General features: G+C 43.9%; 1 pseudogene; it reads left to right on the top strand.

Annotated features, from left to right (window-relative positions):
* The first annotated feature begins 531 nt into the window (after positions 1 to 531).
* The window catches only part of LOC108528056 (supervillin-like), a 50,529-nt pseudogene continuing 28,634 nt past the window's right edge, over positions 532 to 22,426 (top strand).

The following is a 22,426-nucleotide window of genomic DNA, read 5'->3' as shown; positions in this document are numbered from 1 at the left end:
CAGTGCCCCGTTCTATGGACCTGCTGTTAGATCAGCTGCCTGCAGTTCCTCCTCCAGTTGCTCCTCAGTTTCTTGGTGCATTTGTAGCTAAGTATATCCTTGCACTCACTAGGAACTCTTTGCAAATCATTTTTTTTTTTAAGTAAATATTTGAATGACTGGTGTAAAATAAGAAGTAGCTACCCATGGGAGCAAAGCAGTAAATACATTTTTTAAAATCTCCTTTTTAGGCTCAATAAATCCACTTTGATGTGTCTATAGATTTTGTAAGGACACTGATACTTTAAAAAATTAGATTGAAAACCATATTCTAAACTACAGGCATAATCTATGGATTTGCATGAAACAATACAGTGTAAGTTATAATAAGAGTTTTGGTTTGTGAGTATAGCACATTTGAATGTTAAAGTATTGTTTTGGAGAATTAGAATCGTTCGGGAGTAAATGGTTAAAGCTGACTTCCTGTGTCTGGCACACAGGAGAGAAACCAATTGCCACGAAGCATTTTGCCGCGTGGGTAACCCTCCGGGAAGTTTGGTTTTCTCCGGGTGTAGCGTGCTGCAGATTTGCATAAATCCCAGTGGATTGGGTCACCCGCCCTGTGCTCACGGCTTGAACTCCCAGAGCTGCGCTGTTGGGGGCGAAGCGCTGGACGAACGTTCGCCTGAGGAGTTCAGTGCTGATGCTGCTCTTTTCCTTCCCAGCGGCAGAGTTCGGGGAGCCCACTTCCGAGCAGACAGGGACAGCTGCTGGGAAAACTGTTGCTCAAACCGCAGCCTCGGTGTCCTGGAAGCCCCAGGATTCTTCGGAACAGTCACAGGAGAAGCTCTGCAAGAATCCATGTGCGATGTTTGCTGCTGGAGAGATCAAAACGTCGACAGGGGAGGGCCTTCTTGACTCACCCAGCAAAACCATGTCTATTAAAGAAAGGTAATGAGATTCGGTGAGCGAAACGTAATTCTCTGGGGAGGAGCTTACAGCTTGCTTTAGAAAACAATCTGAGTGATGGGCAAAGAGATGAAATCACACATTCAGCTTCTAACAGGGCTGTGCTGTTGTCCTGGAGTAATTCTAGGAAGCTGAGGTGTTTGAGAGTGAACTGCCTTTGCTCGTGAGCCTGGTTTGGTAATGACAACAGGACCGGTTCCAGACTCAGGTGAGAAAACAAATAGAAACAGACTTCTGCTTTATTTATTTGCTTCCACTGTCCCGATGTCTTTTCTAATATTAAATTCTTGGACTATCTAGTGACAGGAGCTGAGATCTTGGCTCTTCCACTTTTAAATACACAGGATTCATACTGAATGCACAAACCACTTGTGGCTTTGTGTGAAGTATGTGTAGAGGGAGTGAAAACAAATATACATACAGGACATACATCTTTGGGCTTAGAATCCAAGTTTTGTTTCCTTTACAGATTGTAAAATGGATGACTTTTCTGAACTGCGTTTAGAAATTGTATGTCAGGTAATAGCTTGAAAGATTGCATTTCAGCATCAAGTAACACAGTAGCCTAATTTCTTTCAAAATAACGACGCAGGGTGCAGAGGAATATATTTAAATGAGACAGATACAGAGAATTGGAAGTAAATTACCTTGGGGGTGTGTTTTCCTAGTGAACTTTTAACCACAGTTGAATTAAGCACCAAAAGATACAATAGTGGAAATAAATTCAGGGTTTGATAGCAGAATAGGGTGACTAAATAAAAATGTACTGTACACAGGTGATGGACACAGCCTGAATACCCTGACTGGGTCTCTATGCATTATATACGTGTAACAAAATTTCTCACGTACCACATCAATTTGTACAAAAGAGAAAAAGTCTTCAGTAGGAAAAAAACATGATGGAATAGTGACAGGAAAACTGGGTGAAGAAAAGTCATGTCAACTCCATATTAGGAGAATCATTTCCAACACCTTTTCCCACAGTTCTGCCAGCCTCGACCCTTCCTTACACCTGCCACCATACAGAAGTCTGCATGCTTTGTTAGGCACAGACCATGGTTATTTTTCTAGATACATTTCAAACTGCCTAAGACTATACCAAACCACAAGGAAAAGTCTTTTCTTTTCTTTCTTTCTTTCTTTTTTTTTTTTTAGAGACAGGGTCTCCCTCTGTCCCTCTGTTGCCCAGGCTGGTGTGTAGTGATATAATCACAGCTCACTGCAGCCTCGAACTCCTGGGCTCAAGTGATCCTCCTGCCTCAGCCTCCACAGTAGCTGGGATGATAGGTGTGCACCATCATGCCTGGCTAATTAACAACAACAACAACAACAAAAACTCTTTCTGGAGATGGAAGTCTCACTATGTTGCCAAGGCTGGTCTCGAATTTCTGGCCTCAAGCAAGCCTCTCACTTCCGCCTTCCAAAGTATAGAGATTACAGACGTGCACCACCATGCCTGGCCCTTCTTTCTAGTTTTAAGCCAAGCTTTTTGAACATTATTTATAAAATAATAGATGCCATCTTTTTCAACTGACAAATTAATAAGATTGTTAAATCTGATTGACTTTCTCCTTTATTTACTTAAGATTCATGAAAACTCAGACCTGGCAGGCTGAGGGGCCTAGGGAAGGGGCAGAGGAGTCAGTGCAGTGAGGAAAAGGATGTCTTCAATCGGGGAAGCAGCTGGGCCTATTGAGGCTTGAAGTTCTCTTCCACGGAAACGGGGCTCGAAGAGAGTTTCATCCCACAAACCCAAGTGTTGATAACTGGTTTGGTGAGGAAGAAGAGAAATCATTTAAGGAAATTAAGAATAAATGTCATTCATACACAAGTTCTGATGTTTTACACATGAGATAATATCTCTGGGGTATTCCTCAGTGGAAAATACTAATATTATGCCCCCTTCTTTCAAAGGCTTTTAAAGGAACCTTCCCATCTTTGGGAATATTCTGTCCGTCAGGACTTAGGACTTTTAATGAAGAAGTCCTGTGTCTACCCACTAAGCAATAATTCCTGATTTACTTGCTTGTTTTTTGGTAAATTTTAGTTGATCCGTGTTTTTCTGAAAGTTTTAATCTTACTGTAAAATTCTCATTTTAAAAACTGAGATACTGGAAAGATGCAGCTTCTTAGTTTGGGCTTTGTGGATATCTAGGGCATTCAAGCATGGCTGTAAAGTTTCTGTGAATGGCCCAGAAGTGCATTCAGAATTGAATGCGTGAGCACGCACACCTGCCGGGTAACAGAAGCCATAACTTATCCTGGTCTCCAGGGGATTCCCGAGCCCAGTCTGTTCAGAATCATGATAGAAAGGAACGCTTGATTGATATTCAGCTATTCAGTTTGTTAAAATATGTTTAAGAAAGGACAAGGAACACTTTATTTAGCAGCTATGTTTGTAATAAATTACACTGATGCAAAATATATTGCCAGTGATCTTTTCCCCCTTACCTTGACAGTACTTTTATTTGTACTTTGCTGGAAATAACTAAACTACATATTTTATTTTTATTTATTTATTTATTTATTTATTTATTTATTTATTTATTTATTTTTTGAGATGGAGTNGCTCTATTTCTAACTTTGGTACTCTATGGAATACCAAAATGCACAGAAGAGGAAACTCCTGCTCCAAAACAGTTTGTTTTTTTAATATTGAAAGCATAACATGCATGCAACACATGTTTAAAAAAGAGTGTAAAGGAGATGAACATGCCATATATTCTGGTAGAGACTCCTAGAAAACAGAAATATTAATGTGGAAATATCAAGGAAAGATATAACTAAGCAAATGCTAACAACTTCTCCTATGTGAAAGGAAAGTTCAATTAATAACATTTTATTGAACCTAAACTTTTATTTATTTATTTATTTTTTGAGATGGAGTTTCGATCTTGTTGCCCAGGCTGGAATGCAATGGCACAACCTCGGCTCACTGCAACCTCCGCCTCTTAGGTTCAAGTGATTCTCCTGCCTCAGCCTCTCAAGTAGCTGGGATCACAGGCATGTGCCACCATACCCAGCTAATTTTTGTATTTTTAGTAGAAACGGGGTTTCACCATGTTGACCAGTCTGGTCTGGAACTCCTGACCTCAGGTGATCCACCCACCTCGGCCTCCCAAAGTGCTGTGATTACAGACGTGAGCCACCACACCCAGCCTAAACCACATATTTTTACAATTTATCTATGATAGCTTTTTCCTAAATGAGACTTTAATCTCTCCCTTTTGTGAAAATGAAATAATGAAGCTTAAACTATTTCAAATAAGAATGTTATTCCTACATTTATTTGGGCTTTACTTTTCTTTCTTGAGGAAGAAGTATATAAAATCATAGGACTTCCAGACTTTATTCTACATACCTCTGACTGCCTTATTTTACCAAAGGAGGGATTTAGCTCCGGTAGCCTCCAGGGCCATGTAGTGAATAGAACTGACCTAGGAGCCATGTCTCCAACTCTCCCCTGGTCCACGACAAAACTGCAGTGTGCTCAGATTAATGTTAGAGCAGCCAACCCTGTCTACTCTATCTAGGAGAATACGGTAAGAGGACAGAAATTCTAGCTAGACAGCAGTGCTAGAAAGACACACCCTCTTTCTTCATGAATTTTCTCAGTTCACATGCTCTTAACATCGCTTATTTCAAATTACACATCCACATTCACATTTCAGAGTCTAAGAAATAGAGACTGGAATTTACAGATTTCCTTTATCGTTTTTTATCAATGGCCGTGCCCACTAAAGAGGGCAGCTCTGTCTTCTTCAGCCTTGTTGTGTCAGTCTCTCCCCTGTCTGGGGCCTGATGATATTGAGTGCCCCATGCTCAGTGCTACCCAGTGTCACAGACTGCCTTCCACATTTTGCACATGATGCCTCCTTTGATGTTGAAGACAGCCTTCAGAAGAAAGCAGTATTATCCCCACTTGTAGACAAAAAGTGGAGAAATTAAGAAATTAAAGGAAACCCTCCACACCCTCCTTTTTAAGAAAATGTTTGCTGCTCAAGGAAATCTACCAAAAGTTATTTTCTGTTTTCATCTTTTCTGACATTGTGAATGTCAAATTTGAACCACAACCAGCATAAAACATAGGATGCAATTGACTTTTCCCACTGGATTAGGAAAATTGTAGTTTTATAACTATCTAAATTATTTGTGTTTAAATGGTTCCTGTTTGAGAACTTCTCTGAGAAACATTGTGAATTAAATAATTCTTAAGTTATTTAGGGATAAAACCTTTGCTATTGCTTAAAGAATACGTTAGGACTTTAGAAATCGGATCTCCACAATGTCAGAAACAGTGGCATCTGGGCTTTCTTATTTGGCGAAGAAAAATATTGGAAAAGAATAAAAGAGCCATTGTTTCACTTCAGGAAATTGGTGGCGTGTAAGAACTTAGTGGAACTCCCTGAACTGTCGCAGAATCCACCTCACGCCTCTGTGGCGTTCTGCCCTAGAGGGGCCGGCTGGAGACTTCTGTGTTTCCTGCCTGCCTACCCCCGCCCCAACCATCCACCCTTCCCTATCCCATCCAGCCAGAGGCTGTCTCCCTGTCTCCAAACCCCTGGTTCTTACGTTGTAGCTGGGAGATTTCAGCCACTATAGGGCCCCAGATTTATGTAGGAATAAGAATAGAGATGCAGTTCCCCTTTGCTCTCTTTCTTTTCTTTTCTTTTCTTTTCTTTTTTCTCTTCTTTTTCTAGGCAGAGTTTTGTTCTGTTACCCAGACTGGAGTGCAGTGGTGTGATCATAGTTCACTGCAACCTCAGTCTCCTGGGACTCAAATGGTCCTCCTGCTTCAGCCTCCCAAGTAGCTGGGACTACAGGCACACATCACCACTCTCAGCTGATTTCTTATTTTCATTTTTTTGTAAAGACAGAGTTTGGCTCTGTGGCCCAGGCTGGTCTCCACCTCCTGGCCTCAAGCGATCCTCCCACCTCAGCCTCCCAATGTGCTGGGATTACAGGTGTGAGCCACCATGCCCAGCCCTCCTTTTCTGATGTTTGATTTGTCTCCCACTTAAAACACACTTTAGTTCGTTCGCGTCTCCAACTTGTGAACCAGCCAAGACCAAGATATAATGTAAGTATTTATGTATGCTGTTCAGCCTTATCTGAGATCTATGGGGTGCCTGTAATTCTCTAAAATGAAGGGAGAATTCTAAAAAAGAGAGAGAGAAAACACACCTTATTTAATATTAGGGGCACATGGTTGTCGTGTCTCCTGTTTGACCCAGCCCTGACTGCTCTGAGTCTAAAGTCCTTGTTCTCACCAAGCAGGGCTCTCAGGCCAGCATTCCCTGCTGGAATAGTGTGAGGTATGGAAGAAGAGGCACAGTTTCCCCGGGTGGCCTGGCAGGCACCTATCATGGTGGCCCTGGACCAGGCATCAGGTAAGCAGGCCAGTGTCATGCCTCTCCCTGGGTTCACACAGCCCCAGGCCAAGCTGCTGCCCAGCCCCCAGCATCACAGTCCTGCAAACAGCACTTCGGCTTGGCAGTTGCTAAAAGCGCTGACAGTTGTTTGAATTGCACGAGCAGGAATTTATGTCCTGTGTAGACCCAGATGTCGGCTCCTCGACCCTCTCAGAGCCTGGCGGTCTGTGGTGAGCCGGAGGGCTGTGAGCTCACAGGAGGAAGGAACACATTTGGGAAGATCTCCCTCCCTCCTCAGCGTGGTAGACACTAGTGAGGAAATCTAAAGAGACAGGAAGAACCCACTCAAGTTTTAGTGCGTGTTATTTACAAGTTATTCATCATGTGCTCCGTAGGCTGGAGGCAAGGGCTGGCTCCAAGTGTCATGTGGGCTCCATGGAAACACAGTTTCTTCCAGATTATTCTGGTTACTCTGTAGTCTTCGGAGTCCCTAATGGTAACTCCGCCAGCACATGTAGAAGCAAAATTTTAGGGTTTTGGAATGGAGGAATTCTTTGGAGGCCTTCCTATGGTGGGAAAAACCTTATAAGAAAGTCAGAATCCTATGCCATTCCTAAAACGGTGTGACAAAAATGTGTCTGGTCAGCGAATGTTCTACCGCAGTGAAACAAGCACAAGCAGACAAGGGTTGCAGTCACCTCTGTCTGCCCACTAACATCCAGTGTGACCTCGGCCAATGGAATTTTTTTTTTTGAGACAAAGTCTTGCTCTATTGTCCAGGCTGGGGTGTAGTGGCACAATCTCGGCTCACTGAAAGCGCTGCCTCCTGTGTTCATGCCATTCTCCCACCTCAGCCTCCCAAGTAACTGGGACTACAGGCACCCGCCACCACACCCGGCTAATTTTTTGTATTTTTTGTTTGTTTGTTTTAGTAGAGATGGAGTTTGCACCGTGTTAGCCAGGATGGTCTTGATCTCCTGACCTTGTGATCCGCCCATCTCGGCTTCCCAAAGTGCGAGGATTACAGGTGTGAACCACTGCGCCTGGCCAGTCAATGGAATTCTTGACCATGTTCCAACATCATTGTGGGTTGGAATGCGCGGATAACATTTCCCCGGTCTCGGGTCGCGTGCAGATCACAGAGTATAAGGTGGAATGAGCGGTGATCTCAGATGCCACAGCTTGGGTTTTTCCAAGTCAGTTATTAGATGCACAAAGCCAGACCCACCAGGGAAACCGTCCGATGACACAGGTGCATGTGTCCCCGTTTGCCCCCAGACTTTTGAGAGCTTCTTTTTCAGAACGGTCTTCAAAGACCCGGGGAGCTCAGTGCGACTTCTTAATAAAGTCAACTCAGGAAATGAATTTGATTTTTTTTTAATTCATCATTTGATCCCACCCTGATTAACAAGCTGGAGGCGAGCAGCGAAGCACCCCCCGCTGCTGGCCTGGTCGAGAGGTGATAGTGAAGAAGCGGTTCTGAGGCCCACGTTTGCAAGGAGATAGTATCAAGTCGAGAATGAGTGCCTGGCTCAACGCCAGATGATTGAACTGGAAGGACTTCTGTCCCTCTCACGCGGCTTTTCAAATGCCCTGGCTTACCTCTTTGAAAGTGCTCATTTATTGATGCCTTTGAAAGCTCAAGTACAGCATGCAAATACCAATTTCTTTTCATGATTTTATTTTGTGAGATTATTTTATTAGAATAATAATAAAATAATTCAAAATAATTGGAGAAAATGAATCATAGTCATATATATATTATGAAATGATGTGGATTAAAACTCTTGAAGGAATTTAGACTTTGTGTCCAAACCCGCGAACTAGCTCTTGTAGCGTGCAGGGTGTTGTTCAATGTTTGAGAATTACAGGACTTAGGACTAAATGAGACCTTGACCAAAGGGATCTGCATGAGATTGATAAGGCAGCCTTACCACAGTTCTAGAGAACGGGCATTTGAGATCGTATCTGCTGCCGCTTAGCAGAAAGAGGAAAACAGAAAGGAAGTGGGGAGAAGGAAGAGATTGAGGAAGGGGCAGGCCCAGAGTTCGAAGCTCCCGCCTCCTTTGGGGATTCTTTTCTTCACAGCTTACTTCCCATTATTTGACTGAGTAAATAAACAAGTATAGGTGTAATTGTGTACACATATGTAGATGTCACTGGATTCTTAAATACAAAAAATTTGTTTACTTTTAACTTAACAAAACATTTAGCATAGGATATATCTCATCCTATCTCCAAAACAAATATTTAATGGGAATCGGGAAGCTTGGAAGAAAGACCCTTAGAGATCATCTGGTCCAGCTCCTGATGTGGCAGATATGGGAGGGAGAGCCGAGGTACTCAAAGGGAGTTAGTGGCCAAATTGGGACGAGAGCTGATGTACTGCTTTAAAATACACTGTTGTCTAGACGTGGTATTTCACGCCTGTAATCCCAGCACATTGGGAGGCTGAGGCAGGGGATCGCTTGAGGCCAGCAGTTCGAAACCAGCCTAGGCAACAGAGCAAGACCCTGTCTCTACCAAATGGAAGTTTTAAAATTAACCAGGAATAGTGATGCACACCTGTCATCCTAGCCACTATGGAGGCCGAGATGGGAGAGTCACGTGAGCCCAAGAATTGGAGGCTGCAGTGAGCCATGATTATGCCCTGCACTCCAGCCTTGGTGACAAAGTAAGACCCCATCTCTAAAACAAATTTATAAAATAAAAAATACAACATTTATGGAGTATGCATTAGTGATATTGGGAAGACCTCGCCCATCAAGTTCAGCACAGAGGGAAAGTTATTTGGTTTTTTCCCTACTCTTTAAATTGTTTGAACAGCAGCTCAAATGAGTTTAATGAACATCATCTTTTTTTTTACCTTTTATCTTTCCCATGTTTGTTTGTCCAGTGCAAATGCCTAAGATTTTTTCATTCATGGCAATACAGTTAGCTGAAACAGCCTCATGTTTGTGAAAATAACCTCTCAAGATTCCAATATTCAAGCAGCTTCCTAGTCATGCCATTGTTGAACTAAAGCGGGTTAGGTAACAACCTCAGTTAATTAGATTCTTTTTTTGTATATGCCTTTCCTGTGAGGAAAGTTGAAGTGATAATTTTTTAAAATGGGTTGGTAGAAAACAGTTTCTGTTTAAAGAAGACGGATTAGAAAGACCAAATTCATTTGTAGGAAAAGAACAGGGCTTAGAATACCTGAGGAGAAACAGTCGTAAACATCAAATTTTACCTCTAATTGAAAGGGATGATATTAAGAGAGTGTAAGTGCCTCGTAGCTTTAGGTTTTAAGCCCACGTCTGCATTATTTTCTGCAAGTAGGAACTATGATATAGCTTTAGTCCTTTCATGTTATTTCACCAAGTGAACAGAAGGCGTCACTAGAAGACATTTTTTCTCTGAGGACGGTTCTCTTGCTCTCAGCCCAAGGGCAAGGGAAAACATTCCTTGGCTGGGATGACGGTGCATCTTTTATCTAGCAAGTCACATTTCGGCTCTGTGTTTCAATCAACTGTAAAATCTTCGGGGCCATCTTAGAAAAGGGACTTTATTATTTTCCATACATGCTATTTTCAAAATAAATGAAATTCAAAATGTTAAAATGAGGTGGCTGTGGTCATGTCTTGGCCAAAGCATTCTCACTTACCTAGATTATGGTTCCATCACAAGGAAGAGTTTGGTGCTGAACTCTTTGTGGCTGGCATGTTTTCCTCCTAGTTGGCACTGTTGAAGAAAAGCGGGGAGGAAGATTGGAGAAACAGACTCAGCAGGAGGCAGGAGGGCGGCAAGGCGCTTGCCAGCAGCCTGCACACCCAGGAAACAGGGCGGTCCCTCATCAAGAAGGTAACGTTCCTCATGTTAGGAAAAGCATTCGGACTAACATTACTCTTGGAAGTGCATCAAAGAGACAAGCATGTGCCACCTAATTCCTTCTCTGTGAAGCATTTGTGCATTTTGCCCTTAGGGTACACGCTGAGAGCCTGTCACAGAGCAGCTAAAATTGGGTGGAAGGCTGTGCCTGGAGATGTTTTAGAACTGGGATCAGCAACACACACACACACTGTGTCAGCAAGCAAGTGACTGAATTTTAAAGTGTGTACTTTTCTTCAGTTTAAAACCTTCTTAAATGAAGTCTGACTTTAGAATGTCATTAAAGCCTTTATAATGAAAAAAAATTGAACATCTTTAAGTTGCATATAAAATATGGACTTGATTTTCCTATGTAGATATTTTAAACCTAAGTATAAAAGGACTTAATTGTGGTTTATGAGTATTTAGTTCATCATTTAAGCATGTTTCATGAGTGACTATGCCTTTTATTGAGAATGTACAGTAATGTATGTTACAAGTTGAAACAAAATTAGGTAATGCATGGTGATCAATACTAGCAAGCATTTCATATGCAAAAGTATTGATGAATTGTTAAATTACAGATGTGATGATGACCAGCTTTTGACCAGGTAGTGCACACTTTCAAAACTGGTGGTGACTGACTTGCTGGTTACCCCTACAATTGCAAATGCACCTTCTGGCTGGAGGCAAAATGATGCATTGGTCAGACACTCCCTGGTCACTTTCTAGGATCAGAAGTCTTCAAGTAGAAAAGAAAAGAATGCTTTCAACCAGATGATCCCCAGGCCCCTTTTAGCTCTAAAATGAGTTAAGCATCTGTGGAAGGGAGAGATGATGAATGTGACTTTCATGCATTAAGAAACTTTCATAAAATGAGATGTGCCCATAGAAGTGTGAGTCAGGAGTTCTGACACTATTTCATCTGATACTTCTGTGTCTTCTTAGGTTACATTGGAATGGCAATTTGAATTCTCTTCTTTGAGACATACGTGGTGTTAAAGATAATATAACTAAAGAATTAAACCCTCGGCCATTTGTAAAGTTCTCAAATATAACTAGATGTTTAGAAAGTATACACATGCACATATTTTCACACACCATGTCAAATTCAGATTTCAAAATGAGATCCTGAAGTGAAAGAAAATCCATCTGTCAAATAATGTATCCCCATTACCCACAAACTTTATTTAAAAGAATCTTGAAATCATTGCTTCAAAACAATTTTAACACATTCCTCATTAGCTAACCTGCCAACTACTATGTCCTGGCACCAAGCAGCGCCTGGCCCCTTGTCCATCATTTTGGAAGGTGCAGAGACTCCCCAGCCCATCAGGAACTGGGAGTCCCAGAGAGCCAGTGGAAATTTAAATGAAGCCCAAAAGCACAAAGCAGGAGAGGTTCCCAGTGAATAGTGAAATAGGTGCGTTACCCCGTAGAGGAACAGAGGATCACCTTAGGTGTGGAAGCCAGAAGGCTTTGAGTGGAGGATGAGATCCGAACTGCCCGAAGGCTGGCTAAGGTTTTAGAAGACAAGAGAGGCCAGTTGACTGCAGTTGCCCTTGGGGTAGAAAACCCAGTGACCTGAAGCCCCGGGGCTTCCAAGCAGGATGGGGCTGGAATGGGAAGTGCCGCCTCTGGGCGCATGGAGGCTGCTGTTCCTGCAGCGAGGGTGAACTCTCCCACTCTTCCTCAGTGGCCTGCTTCCCTTTGGCTGGAGACAGTAAGCTCTTTGAAGTTAAAATAAACCGATCTGTCTTAGGCCCTTGTAGCCCACATTGGGCAATCTCAGGTTCTGTTGAGGTCAGGTGTTTCTCAGATGGCCTCTGACAACTCCTCGGTTCATTCCTTCCCGAGGGCTGGCACTGTTTTCAGTCACCCCTGGCTGTGCTCAAATGTGGTGGGTGAGGCACCTTAAACCTGGTCTGTGTTGAGGGAGTCCCCAATAGCTGAGGAGGCTTGACATGCCCACTGTTTGTGGGGTGTCTGAATGCTGCCCCGGAGAAGGACAGACAGTCATGACACGTGGGGCCTGAACAGGGGCGCTTGCTGCACGGAGTAGCTCTAGCCTTGCTGATGGAGAGGTACCTAGGAGAGCAGGTACCGGAACCTTCCATCTTTAGCACCAAGGGCAGAAAGGAGCCGGTGTTACGGTCAGCTCATCACGCCCTTCACAGTTCCTGCGTTCCTTTTGAGTGTGCAGTCTGTGGAAATGTAGAAGAGGCAGGAAACAGAGGGAACTCTAGAAGTTCCTTCCATTGTTCCTATGAAAATACATGCAGCATGGAAGATCAGCACTGGTCCTATAAAAATATATAGGATGTGGTGGCCACGTAGTGATTTGTGAAAGTTTGTCCAGAGTCCACATTTGTAAAAATATAGCTAAAGGGATGCATGGAAAAATCTATAAGTGTTTTCGTCTCTGTCAATGGGATTGGTCCAAAAAGAAAACATATTGTGAGGTGCTCTTGCAGCATCTCATTTGGGTCTTTTCGTTGTTTTTTGGTCTTTTTTTGTTGGAGTGGGAGTCCGCTCTGTCCCCGAACAAAAGGAGTGCAGTGGCGCAGACAGAACACATGCACATCCAGCTCCATGAATATCAAAGCAACTTCTCGGGCTACTCAGCTCCTGAGTACGTGGGACGGGACAGGGGCCTGCCACCGATGGCCTGCGGCCTAATTCTTTTATTTTATTTTAGTAGAGGACAGGGTTTTCACCCATGTGACCAGAATGGTCCTCAATCTCCTGACCTCATGAGTCCGAGGACCGGCGGCCGCCCTTGCCTCCCAATGGAGTCTGAGATTACAGGAGTGAGCCACTGTGACACCGGGGCCCATTTGGGGTCTTTTAGTGTTAAGGGCGTTGCTATATTCGGGGGCTGGGTGCAGTGGCTTACGTGTAAACGCTCGGCCCAGTATCGGTAGGGAAAGCCAAGGTGCGAGGACGTCGCTTGGCCCAGGAGTTTGGAGAGGAGCGCGGGGCAAATGGTGGAAACCTGGTCTGCCTCACCAACCAAAATGCAAAAAGTTCGCCAGGGTGTGGTTGTGCACACCTGTCGTCGCCCAGTACTCGGGGGCTGAAGTGGAGGATTGGCTGAGTCCTGGGCAGGCGGCGTCGAGCGGTGCAGGTGGACGCATGAATCACACCAGTGCACTCCAGCCTGGGCAAACAAAGTGAGAGGAAAAAGAAGAAAGGAGAGGGATGGGACGGGAAGGAGGACATTTCACCAGAGGAGAGGTGGAAAAACGATGAGCGCGCAAGTCCTCAAAGAAGTGGCTTTGGCGGAGTCTCTGTTAAACGTAAACTTGTCGCGTTATGTATGTTAGTTCTTCACCAAATAGCTTACTTTTCAAATTCCAGCCGCCATTTCGACTATTTGGCATTAAGACATACACGTAACCCCCATGCTTTTGTGAAGCATAGTCATCCCAGCAAAGTCCACACCTTTTCCAAGAAGCAAAAAACCCTTCAGAGACTTGCCAGTTAGACCTGGGCCGTCTGTTTCTGAGTCCAGAGCGGAACCGTGCGATATCCCTACTGTGCTTGCAGTAGGCTGTGAGCGCTGCAGGTGCAGCCGCAGGCTCAGATCTATGATAGGCCGCGAGGAACAGAGGTGCCTCCGAAGATTTCAACGAAGCTGAATCTATGGCACATGTTAGAGGTTGCGTCCATGTCTCTCGCCGTTGAAAGTTGCCAGATGGCAGATTCAGAGAATTTAAAAGTCACTTAAAGGCGAGGATGACAGGGAGAGAAAGGATCGGTGGAACGCCCTCCTAACCCAGATGCTCTTCTCGTGGTACAGGGAATAGCTTGGCCTGAGCGTTCACATCAACTGCATTGTGTGAGCGCGGTGCCATCTTGCTGTTTGGAACCCAGGCACGAAATACTTGAAGCGATTGCCGACGCCCTGACGAGGCTCCTTCTCTTCAATACTGCTGCAATTTCGCCCGTGTTTGTTGTTAACGGCGTGTAGGAAGAAGGTAGGAGTTGCGGAATATTGCCGTTTCTAGACTGCTCGCTTGGAGAGCCCTGACTCACCACAGCCGTGTCTCTCACACAGGATGTGGCGCAGACTGGTGACACTTCGCGCGTGGGTGTACACTCTGATCCTGGGTGCGGTTCCTTGTTGTGGCGACGCCTCGCCTGGGTGCGTTTTCTTGAGCTCGGGCAGACGCCAGAGTGCAGGCCTCTTTGGTCCTCGGGTGGAGAGCCTGAGGCCCTGCCTTAACTATTTTTTAAATCATGTAATGAAAATACTTTTAAGGAAGATGGCATATTTATCTGTTGAAAGTGTTCAAACTGTCAATGAAAGTCATGATCGTCCTCTCTCTGTAACTAACATCTTCTATAAACTTAAGTCTTTTAATTAGCCTGCACAAAGCCTGACTCAGGTATATTTACCAAGCTTGTGTGGATTTAGTTTTAGCATGCAGCGATTCAGAGGGGAGGACTCTCTTGAAAGAGAACCGAAATTCAATGAGTAAATTAACCATTCGCTGTTAGGCAAAAATCACTTGTTTTGTCTCACCCCGTCCTCCAGCTGTGCCTGCCCGTCCCTGCTCTGATAAATCTTCTTTTCACCTTAAACTCCCCCTTGATTTGTCTGTAGAACCTGTAGTATGCTCTACTTATTCTCCTGCCCTATTCCTGCTGCCATCAAATACCGTCTTTTGTGGTGATTAATTGGGTGAGGCAAAGCACTCCATGTTAAGGCTCCACTGCAAGTTCTGAGCAGCAGGGGAAGAACTTTGTTTAATTTGGGGATAATTTCTTTGCTTAACATTCCACTGTAACCAGAGGGGGATGTGTGGTTTCACGTACTATTGTGTGTGTGCCATGAGAGTTGTTGTGCATCTATAAGAGAATGTCCTGTGTGTGTATCATTGACAGTGTGTTTTGCGGAGAGTGTAATCTACTGAGAGTGGGTCGTATGAGTGGTGTCTATGAAGTGTGTGTGTATTATGAGTGGTGGTTTCCGAGTGTGTATCTGTGAGAGAGTGTGTCTGTGTCCTGTGAGAGTGTGTGTGTGCCCATGAGATTGCGTATCATTATAACTATCGGTGCTGAGTGTGTATCTACTGAAGATTGTGTATAGGTGTGTGTATCTAATGAGAGTTGTTGTCTGTTCTGTAAGCTGTGTGCACATGCAGTGTGTTTAATTGGTCTTTCATGCTATTATACCGGTGCACTCACACACACACTGATCCTTGGCTCAGATTTTCAGGTGGACTTGATGGCATTAATTCCCCTCATAGTCATGAAACTGGTTTAAGGGGAGAGTATCCCCTTTCAGCCTCCAAGCTTGGATCCTGAGTCAGGAGCCCAGGAGAGGTGGCCGTGTTCTTCGCTCCAGCTCAGTGAGGATGTTGTCCTGCTCAGTTCCTAGAGGAGGAGGATATGGTGGAGGTGGTTTGGAGTGTGGAGGGACAGGGAGGAAGACTCAGCAAGGGGAGGCCCCACCAGTGACCCTATTAAAGAACCAGGAGGAGCTGGTTCCAATGGCCCTATTAAAGCAAGAGACCATGGACCCCCTGCCCCTTCCCTCCATCCTCGCTGTACTCGCTCTGAACCTCACCCTGGAGGGGAGACCTGGCCTGGCTGAGCCACTCTGTAGGTGAATAACATGAGAAATGTGAACAGTTGTTTTTTTATTTCCCCATGGAATGTCCTTAGTGTCAAAACAGCTCCGCTTTTCCATGAATGCCAGGCTCCCGTCTCCTCTCTGCAGGGCTTTGCCCCGTCACTTCCCTCTAGGGCCTCTTTCCCCTCCCTCTAGGGCCTCTGTCCTCTCCCACTAGGGCCTCTGTCCCCTCCCTCACAGGGCCTGTCTCCTTCCTCTAGGGCGTCTGTCCCCTCCCTTGTAGGGCCTCTGTTCCCTCCCTCGTAGAGTCTCTGTCCCCTTCCTCATAGGCCTTCTGTCCCCTCCCTCTCAGGGCCTCTGTCCCCTCCCTCTCAGGGCCTCTGTTCCCTCCCTCTCAGGGACTCTGTCCCCTCTCTCACAGTGTCTCTGTCCTCTCCCTGTATAAACAATTGGCAATTATAAACAAAGTAATATAAACATCCACATGCAGGCTTTTGTTTGGACATAAGTTTTCAACTCATTTGAGTATCAAGGAGCATGATTGCTGTATCACACGGTAAGAGTATGTTGAGTTCTGTGAGAAGCCTCCAAACTGTCTTCCAAAGTGGCTGCACCATTTTGCGTTTCCACTAGCAATGAATGAGAGTTCCTGTTGCTCCATGTCCTTGCCAGCATTTGGTGGTGTCAGTGCTTGGGTTTTTGCCATCCTAATTGATGTGTAACAGTGTCATGTTGTTTTAATTTGCAAATCCCATTATTAGGGATTTGCAAATGAGATATTCAGCATATTTCTATATGCTTATTTTCTATCTGTATATCTTCTTTGGTGAGGTATCTATTTAGATGTTTTTCCTATTTGTTAATCTGGTTGTTTTCCCATGGTTGAGTTTTAAGAGTTACTTGCATATTTTGGGTAACAGTCCTTTATCAGATATGTCTTTTGCAAATATTTTCTCCCATTCATAGTTTGTCTTCTCATTCTTTTAACAGTGTCTTTTACAGAAGTTTTTAATTTCAGTGAAGTTCAGCTTGTCAGTTATTTTTTTCTAAGATATTACCTTTGGTGTCACATCTAAAAACTAATCATCAAACCCAAAATAATATAAATATTCTCCTATGTTATCTTCTAGAAGTGTTACAGTTTTGAATTTTACAGTTAGGTCTTTGTGATCCATTTTGAGTTAATTTTTGTCAATGGTGGAAGATTTGTATCTAGATTTTTTTTTCACATGTGGGTGTCTAGTTATTCCAACACTCATTTGTTGAAAATAATATCTTTTCTTCATTCTATTGCTTTTGCTCCTTGTCAAAGATCAGTCGACTATATTACATGAATCGATTATTGAGAACTCTATTTCATTGATCTATTTGTGTATCCTTTTACTAGTACCACACAGTCTTGATTACTGAGGCTTTATAGTAAGTCTTGAAGTTGACTGGTGTTGGTCCTCCAACTGTTTTTTTTTTTTTTGACATGGAGTCTCGCACTGTCTCCCAGGCTGGAGTGCAGTGGCACGATCTCGGCTCACCTCAAGCTCCACCTCCCGGGTTCACACCATTCTCCTGCCTCAGCCTCCCGAGTAGCTGGGATTACAGGCTCCCGCCACCACACCCGGCTTATTTTTTGTATTTTTAATAGAGACAGGGTTTCACGATGTTAGCCAGGATAGTCTCGATCTGCCGACCTCATGACCCACCCGCCTCGGCCTCCCAAAGTGCTGGGATTACAGGCGTGAGTCACCGCGCCCGGCCCCTCCAACTTTTTTCTTCCCCTTCAGTATTGTGTTGGCTATTCTGGCTCTTTTGACTCTCCATGTAAACTTTATGATCAGTTTGTCGATATGTTCAAAATACTTTGCAGGAACTTTGGAATTGCATTAAATTTATAGATCAAGTTGGGAAAAACTGACATCTTGACAAAATTGAGTCTTCTTATCCACGAACATGGAATGTATCTCCATATATTGTTAAGTTTAAGGGAAAATAACATTTGCCAAAGACATTTATGTTTCATCACTTCAAAATTAAAATTTCAAAAAATTCTATATTTTTACTTCTGACCAGTCTTTCCCAGCCGAATGTGAATATTTTATATACCAAGTATGTAGCACTAGCTCATCTGTGTTCTCAGAGGTCAAGTCACTCCTTTTCTTTCCTCCAGCAGTACTGGTGTCTTAATATTTAATAATACAAAGGTTCAGAGAAGAAAACAGAGCATTTACACAGCATACAGGCTCTGTCTAAATGGACTGTTTGTCTCTGGGTGAGGCTTCAGCCTGAATTCTCTTCTTTCTCACATGCCTCAGGGCTGTACCAGAATAAGATTTCACTTTATTCCCTTCTTTTCATCTTAGGAGCTGGTAGATGGTGACAGGACTGGAAAACAGTTACTTCGAGATCTGAGCCTAGACCCGTGATCTTCATCTTTTGTTCAGGCTACTTGAGGCTGTATGCAGTGATGAGGGACTGAAATTTCTCTTAAGGAAGGTGCAAAGCTAAATTTCTTTCACAGTGTGTAGAAATCGAAATGATGCTAGCATTTTTGAAAACTGAAAAGTACAACTTTATTACATTGACCATTTTTCTATTGCTTAATAAGTGCCTTACAATTTCTTCCTTTACAGCTTAGTTTAACTAGATGAGAATAAGATAAAAATTTAAAAGCCAGATCACAGTATTTTCTTCCCATGAAGCTCTCCGGTTGTGGAGTTTTACCCTGAAATCTATCCTAATCCTTATAATATGCCTTAGTTCTACTCTCTCTTGTTGGATCACATCCCTGTGTGAGAAACATTAAGGGAGATTTGCTATGATTTCTCAGTTGGTGTATAAAGAGAGAAGCAAACCCATCAGCAACATCACACAACCTAAAAGCATTCATGTGAATTCAGTCTTTGCATAGTTTCCGGCTGTGACCTACCAAGTCTCTGACCATCTTTGAAAGAAGACGGTCCTTTCTACCTGTTTCACTACCTTCTACACACACACACGTGCATACACACACACACACTCATTTTCTCCTCCACCCTCTCTCTCTGCCTCTCCCTACCACATTCATGGGATCTATCTTTGAAAGGATAAAGGACAGATGGGGTAGAGATTTCTGTTCAGATTCTTCGCCAATTCTCTTACTATTCCAGTCAACACTCAATGTGTATCAGCTAAACCTGGGAAATGATACAGTACTTATTACCGTACATATGTCCTTCTCTAAGGACATATTTCTTTCCTTGTTTAAGGAAAGAAAAAATTAGAAGGAAAAAAACAAGACAATAATGAAGAAGCTGAAAAAAAGCAAATGGACAAAGATATTCATCTTCTTTGTTTTCACATTTTGAGTTCTAAAACAGAAAAGCAACTTGTGATACATTTTTATTAAATTCTTTGGAGTATAAGCAACCTATATTATTTACCTCTTTATAGAGCCATGTAAAGTCAGACAGCAGGAATTGGGGAGCTGTAAGCCAACCCTACTAAGTAGCAATGTCAAGTAGAAATTTTAGAGAAACAAAATGTTTATGTTTAATACTATCATTTAGCAGAGAGTGAAAATTATTTCTTCTTGACCTATATCTGGCAAAGAAATTGAAGCTTTCAATTTTAAAATGGTCATATCGGCCCAGGGTTCATATCCATCATGTACATGAAGGGCTCTGGGGGAATCCCAGTGCTTTGAAAAACAAAATTGTTGACTCAAGGCTCCCATCTTTCTGAGTCACCATCCACACCCACTACCCCACCCTGGACTGTCGAGATGCCTGAGAGAATTCACCACAGAGTTGACTAAGTGAATAGTGAATCACCATAGTGATGGCTGGACCTTTGGAGATGCCAATTTTCTTGGCACTTGATATGTTTCTTGGAAATATTTGAAGCCAAGTGTCATCTTGGTTTGATTAAAATTCACTCCTGAAACTTCATTTTCAAAGAAAACATATTCTCTTTGTTGAATTTTGATGAGGTCTTTTGGGCAAGTGAACCTCATCGTTTATTTAAAAAGGATACATGATTCAGAGAGTTGCTTGGAATTAGGGGTTTCTCGCCAATCATGAGCAGAAAAGTTAGGGTTTTTTCAAAAAAATTAGTAAATCTTAATTGTGATAAAATGTTAAACTTATAGAAACATTTCCATTCTAGACAGAGCACTTTCATACCCTTCACCAGAACCACTCATCATTGACATTGGCCCCTTCCTTCACTCTCCCTCCCTTCCTCCCTCCACTCCTCATCCCACTTTCTTGCCTTCTCTTCCCCCATCTCATTTTTCCTACCCCAACCATATGCCAGTAGTTTGGAAACACTGTGCTCCTCTACCTTTCAAGATTTGAGTGTGTATTTCCTAAAGTCAAAGATATTTTCTACCATAACTACAATATGGTGATCAACATGAGGAAGTTAATGTTGATACAATATTTATCTGATCCACATCCATCTTAAATTGTGTCAATTTCCTCCAATAATGCCCTTTGTAGCCGCCACCCCATCTAAGATTCAAGCCAGGATCATTGGTTGTCATATCTCTTTAAGAAAAGGTTTTTAACCCAATTTAAATTGGCAGGGACCTCAAAATCACTTCTGGCTATGAGGGCCTTATGGAAGAATCCTGTGAAAGAAAGATTCATCACTTAGATGGTGGAGAAGCCCACGTTCATAGCTTAAACCAAATCTTCCCAGTGCAGACCTGGTTTTGTGCTGCTGGAAATGAAGGGAAGGTGCCTTTCCTCTGTCAACCCCCATCATTCCAGGGTGTTAAAAAAATGAACTGTCTCCATCTCCACTCTCTTCCTGTCCCTCCTGAATCAGGAAGTTCTCTCTCTTAAGGGAAGTGGTTTGCCATAGTGAGGAGGAAAGGGATTGTGGAAGAGAATCTCCAAGATGGGCTTCACTCGGGGCTCTCCGAGTCCTCCCCTGTGTCAGCGTGAGGCCTTAGGAGCACACCGATCCACGGAAAATGCCAAGGAAAATGCCTTAGAAAGGCAGACCAGCTGGGGGACCTGCTAGAAGATGTTGAGTAGTACTCAGAAGAAGTTTGAAAGCAGATTCTCTAGCAGCCATCTGGGGGACCTGCTAGAAGAATGTGTGGAGTGCTCAGATGTAGTTTGACGCTAGTGCAGATGCACTAGCAGCAATGGCCTTCCTCCAGTCCGAAAGACGGGGAAAGTGAGAAGTCAAAGCCAGGAAGCCATCTCCAGCCCCCAGAGCCCCTTCTAGAGGCGACCTGCAGATGACAGCCAGGGACGTGGCTTCTTCTCTAGAGGGGGCACCTTTCCACTCTTCCTTCCTTGGCATTAGCTCCATAGCCCCTGTGCTTCTCCCCTGCTCTCCACTCAGCCCTGTGCCCCACCATAGTCAGGGGTCTTGTGGTGCAGGGAGGGATGGCTTGAAGGCAAAGGGAAAGCAAACTCTGCCGGCCAGCGTTTGAGGACCTCCTGCCCTGATATCGCCGGCGACCGCCACCTACACTCTTCTCCCCAATACACATCACTCAGTGGTGTGAGCCCTGTCCTCTGCCTCCATCCCTGCTCCTCTCCCTCCCTCCTCAGCCCCATCTCCCCATCCCAGGCCTGTCCTGAGCCCCTTCTCCTTTCCTGATGCCCTCTGAGTCCCCTGTAGCTTCTTCCCCTTCCCCTCCTGCCACATCGCCAGCCTCAAGCCTAATGAGCGTCACCAATGGCTTGGAAATGGAAGAAGCAGATATCTCCAGAGACTTTCCAGTTAGAAACTGCTGAAAGCATTTTCGGTAGAAATGTTATTGTGTGTGTAGGTTACGTCTACAGCATAGTTCATCCTCAGCGTCACATCTCTCACAGCTTAAAGCCACTTCCGTGGGCTCTCCTGGTTGCTTACCTGCCGGCAGAACATCATGACTGCAGGAAAAAGCAAGCAGAGTCCCAGCAAACCTTCTGCCCCTTATTCCTAACCAGCCTCCCTCCTTCTAACTGGGCAAGTTCCTTGCGTGCTCACATGGATAAAGTTTTCTAGATCAATCATGTTCTTTGTGAGTATATAGGGATAAAAATCTCCCAGTTAACCGAGTTTAACTAGATGGGTTAAGACAGAGAAACTTTAAAACCAGGGCCCGAAAACAATCTATTTTGAACTGTTTGTGTTTACAAAGGATTGTTTTGGTGCTCCAGTGCCCCAAACCGGTAAGTCACAGGACAAAGGTGTTCATCTGAAGTTTCAGTATCGCCAGTGGTGATCTCCGACCCAACCTGGATGTAAGGAAGCCGAGCCCATTTCAGATAGAACATTTTTGAACATCTTTGGACAATATGCTTACTCCTCTTTGTCTACCTGCTTTTTTCACTCATGAAATGCTGCAGGCTGAGAGCCACACCGCTGTCATTTCTCTCTCCTGTTTTCTTTTCTGTACATTTATGAACAGCGGGTCACAGAGAGTCGAGAGAGCCAGATAACGATTGAGGAAAGGAAGCAGCTCATCACTGTGAGAGAGGAGGCCTGGAAGACGAGAGGCAGAGGAGCGGCAACGACTCCACCCAGTTCACTGTGGCTGGCAGGATGCTGAAGAAAGGTCAGCGTGTGTGTGTGTGTGTGTGCGCACAATGCACACCTGTGAGCACACTCACCCATGGAGGGCATGGTGGTACATGATAACTCAATTTAAAAGAAAAAAACATGGTCTCTTTAATTTTTTTATTTTATTTTATTTATT

Source organism: Rhinopithecus bieti, unplaced genomic scaffold (genome assembly GCF_001698545.2).
Source record: "Rhinopithecus bieti isolate Rb0 unplaced genomic scaffold, ASM169854v2 scaffold_758, whole genome shotgun sequence".
Classification (NCBI taxonomy): Eukaryota; Metazoa; Chordata; class Mammalia; order Primates; family Cercopithecidae; genus Rhinopithecus; species Rhinopithecus bieti.
Note: the sequence above shows the minus strand (reverse complement) of the source record. Positions and strands in the feature narration are given on the sequence as shown.